A 4,325-nucleotide genomic window follows, 5' to 3' on the forward strand; every position below is an offset into this window, starting at 1 on the left:
GATCTTGCCAAACTATTGGCAAAAGTTACTTGTGGTCTACATCTAGATTGTACTGTGCACTTGAGTAGCACTATAACAGAAGAGAAAATGGAGAAGTGACAGACCAGTGACACCACTGTACATGCAGGGCACTGATTCCCAACCTTGCTCTGGCCTGAGTAAGTGACTGATCACTGCTAGACTGTCACTGGGTATGAGCTGCATCCTGCTACCATCTTCAACAGGATTATTTTACAATGTGAAAAATCCATCAGATACCTTGGAAAGTCAGTTTTCCCGACTAGATCTTTTGTTAAACGAAGAATAAAAATCTTAATGCTACAACAGCACAGGGAATCATCAGTGGGATGTAGGTGGTGCCCACCAGCTATCGGAAGCACGGCACGGCACTTCGGGGCTTTGAATGGGAAGCACCGCCCGGACGGGGCGGGGCGGGACGGGACGAGGTCCACCCCCGCCGGGAGCGTGTGAGGGCGGGGCCGCTCCGCCCACGCCCAAGTCTGTGTGTATGTGTGGGGCGCTACCCCACCCCCACAGTCACCTGAGGCGGGCGGCCTTGAAGGAGTGGGGTTGCTCTAATTAGTCGTAGCGGTAGGTTGTTTTTTCGGTATCCGGACGGTATAGGCAGAGTGGGCCCTTTGTTCCTGTTTCTGCTCGGTAGGCTGGTGCCCTCCAAGGCAGCGGTACTGTGGGGCAGTGGTGGGGGGTGGATGAGGAAGATGGTGGCGCGGCCGGCGGGAGGGAAGTGAGACGAGACGGCCTGCCCCGCCCCGGTGATGCCCTCCCGCCGCTGATGCCGCTATCCTCCTCTCTCCCCGCGGAAGTGCTATCTGTGTGCACTATGCTGGGTGAAGGTGAGTGCTGCTGGGGGAGGGCGGTACTGGGCACCTTTCCCTTATGGCTTGTGTCTTCTCTCCGTAGGAATCTTGGCGCCACCCTTCCGTCGCTTGACGCGCCTGGAGGATGCCCTAGGTGGCGTTGTGCCCCCGCCGCAGGTGAGGGTAGGGCGGTTGTCTCCGCTGTGCGGCCGTTGGGAAAGGGTGAGGCGCGTGGCCGTACTTTGTGGGGAAGGGCGAGCGTAACGGCTGTACCCGGAGGACACAGTAGGGAGGGAGTCACCGTGAAGGTGACGCGGGTGGCCCTAGGTGAAGCCTGGCGGCTTCCTGGCTCCCCCTCCTTGTCGGGACTGCGAGCCCCCTTGCCTGGGCGCTCGCAGGCGACCGGCCTGAGGCAGTCTGGCGGCCTCTACGTATGTGCGTGCCTGTGCACAGGCTCGCGCACGCTGGCACCTTAATACTCGTTTCAGACACAGTTTTTACGTTGTTTTTGACTTACCGACTTACTATAGTTAGCTTATGATTTAAAGCACCAGCTTCCTCCTCTCCCCAGTAAAACCTATAAAAAGATAAACCAACTGGGCTTTTTTTTTCCCTTCTTTTCCAAATAAGCATATACCTCACTCTATTTTTTTTTTTTTCTCTCCATGTAGCAACTTTTTCTTGGCAGTATCTGAAGTTCTGTTGGATGAAATGTCTCGTTGCTTTGTAAACGTCATACTTTAAGGTAGGGTCAACACTTCATTTGTATTGTGCTCAGTTTCACATACTATGCACTACTTCTAGTAAAAACGAGCTTGCTCTTTAATAATGAAAGATGATGACATATTACAACAGTAATCTCTTTTATTTTTCTGAATAGTTAGAAATTTTTTTCCTTATTATTCCATAGGGTTTCCCCAATAGAAAAACAGAAAAGATGTTTGATATTAAACCTTGGGCTGAATACATTGTGGAGTGGGCTGCAAAGGACCCATATGGCTTGCTTGCTTTCTTCAGTGATCTTTGCTCTTACACCATTGTTTGTAATTAGTGCAGCACTTTCATGGAAGCTTGCAAAAATAATTGAGGCCAGGGAGCGAGAGCAAAAGAAGAAACAGAAACGCCAAGAGAATATTGCAAAAGCCAAATGAACAAAGAAGGATTAAATGGGCAAAAAAAGGCCTTCCTTGTGCAAAGAATCCACTTCTTTAATGAAGTACTGTTGTACGCTTTGTGTTGTAACCTTCCTTTGATACTTGATCCTATGAATGACTCCTTAGTACTATGACCTTTGCTTTCTAAGTGTAGCGAGCCATTCTCCTTGTTTCCATTCCTGTAGGAACCTTCATGTTGGTCTTACAAAATACTTGTAATTCCTGGTAAACTGGATTACAGAAAGGCAAGTTTTGGTATACCTTTAGCAGAGCTGTAGAGATAAGATAGTGCCGTGGTTTAGCCTCAGACGGCAACAAAGAACCACGTGTCGCTCGCTCGTGCCTTCCAAACACAGGAAGAATCGTAAGAAAAGGCAAGACTCTTGGGTTGAGACAAAGGCAGTTTAATAGAACAGCAAAGGGAACAGGCAAACAACAACAACAACAACAACACGGATAGGGGAATATACAAACGCGATTACGGAACCGCCGCTCCCCTCGCCGCTCGCCGGCCGGACCCGGGCCGCCCCAGCCCGCTTTTAAGCAGCAACTTCCTGCCCCCTCCCCCGGCAGCTCAGGGTGGGCGTGGCTCACATGGCATGGAATACCAGGAAAAGTTAACCCTATCCCCACCGGAACCAGGACATTATCCACCCCTTATTCCATACCATCTATGCCATGCCCAGCAGGTTCCAATGAATTGCCACCACTTTCCCCTGTTATATATATATATATACACACATATAATACCCTTAGTTTATGGGTCATCCCTCCAAAGTGTCCGTTGAGTTCTTTTAATCCACGGCTTTGGGCTCCATCTGTTAGAACAGTCTCTCAGGGCAGGTGAGATGCTGGGTGGTGCTGGTCTGTTGCATGCTGTATTTTTCGGAGCTTGTGACTGGTGCACCTGGTGTGGCTCATGCACGCAGTCTGTAGGCTGAAGATGTAGATCTTGAGGAAACTGCTAGGCGCCGGCTGCTGAGATCAGTTCTTATCCCATCATCCCTGTGCCTTACTTGTAGTACAACTGATAGCAATGAGGACATACAGTGACAGTGTTACTTAGCAATTAACAGCACACAATCTGATTCATTGGCTATTCTCGCCCAAAATCAGATCTCCATGAGGTACACATCGGACTTCCCCATCCTTCCGCATCACCCACCAAGTGCACCCAGGTCCTTGGGCAAAAGCAATCCCACGGATGGGTTTGCCTTTGCCTGAGGCAGGACTAACCCAGACTGTCTTCCCTAGCATATTCTTCATGTGCACTACGGGGACTTTATCCCCTTCTACAGTACGTGGAAGTTTTGATTGGGCAGGGCCAGCCCGATTGTTAGATCCCCTGGTGTTAACTAGCCAGGTAGCTTTTGCTAAATGCGTATCCCAGTGTTTGAAAGTCCCACCACCCATTGCTCTCAGTGTAGTTTTTAACAGTCCATTGTATCGTTCTATCTTCCCAGAGGCTGGGGCGTGATAGGGGATGTGATACACCCACTCGATACCATGCTCTTTGGCCCAGGTGTCTATGAGGCTGTTTCGGAAATGAGTCCCATTGTCCGACTCAATTCTCTCTGGGGTACCATGTCGCCACAGGACTTGCTTTTCAAGGCCCAGGATAGTGTTCCGGGCAGTGGCATGGGGCACAGGGTATGTTTCCAGCCATCCAGTGGTTGCTTCCACCATTGTGAGCACATAGCGCTTGCCTTGACGGGTTTGTGGCAGCGTGATATAATCAATCTGCCAGGCCTCCCCATATTTGTATTTCAGCCATCGCCCTCCATACCAAAGAGGCTTCAAACACTTGGCTTGTTTGATCGCAGCGCATGTCTCACATTCATGGATGACCTGTGCAATAGTGTCCATGGTCAAGTCCACCCCTCGGTCACGAGCCCATCTATATGTCGCATCTCTCCCTTGATGGCCTGAGGAGTCATGGGCCCACCGAGCTATGAATAGTTCACCCCTATGTTGCCAGTCCAGATCCACCTGAGCCACTTCAATCCTAGCGGCCCGATCCACCTGCTGGTTGTTCTGATGTTCCTCCGTGGCCCGATTCTTTGGTACGTGGGCATCTACATGGCGTACTTTCACAACCAGATTCTCTATCCGGGCAGCAATATCTTGCCATAGGTCAGCAGCCCAGATGGGTTTGCCTCTGCGCTGCCAGTTGCCCTGCTTCCACTGCTGTAACCATCCCCACAGAGCATTTGCCACCATCCATGAGTCAGTGTAGAGATAAAGTACTGGCCATTTTTCTCGCTCAGCAATGTCCAAAGCCAGCTGAATAGCCTTCACCTCTGCAAACTGGCTCGATTCACCCTGTCCCTCACTGGCTTCTGCAACCCGTCGT

At 50.6% G+C, this 4,325-nt stretch overlaps 1 pseudogene; it reads left to right on the forward strand.

Annotated features, from left to right (window-relative positions):
- Positions 1–1,755: 1,755 nt before the first annotated feature.
- LOC128902082 (small integral membrane protein 15-like) lies at positions 1,756–1,984 on the forward strand (annotated as a pseudogene).
- Positions 1,985–4,325: the final 2,341 nt, after the last annotated feature.

The sequence above is a fragment of the Rissa tridactyla genome, chromosome W (assembly GCF_028500815.1).
Source record: "Rissa tridactyla isolate bRisTri1 chromosome W, bRisTri1.patW.cur.20221130, whole genome shotgun sequence".
NCBI lineage: Eukaryota > Metazoa > Chordata > Aves > Charadriiformes > Laridae > Rissa > Rissa tridactyla.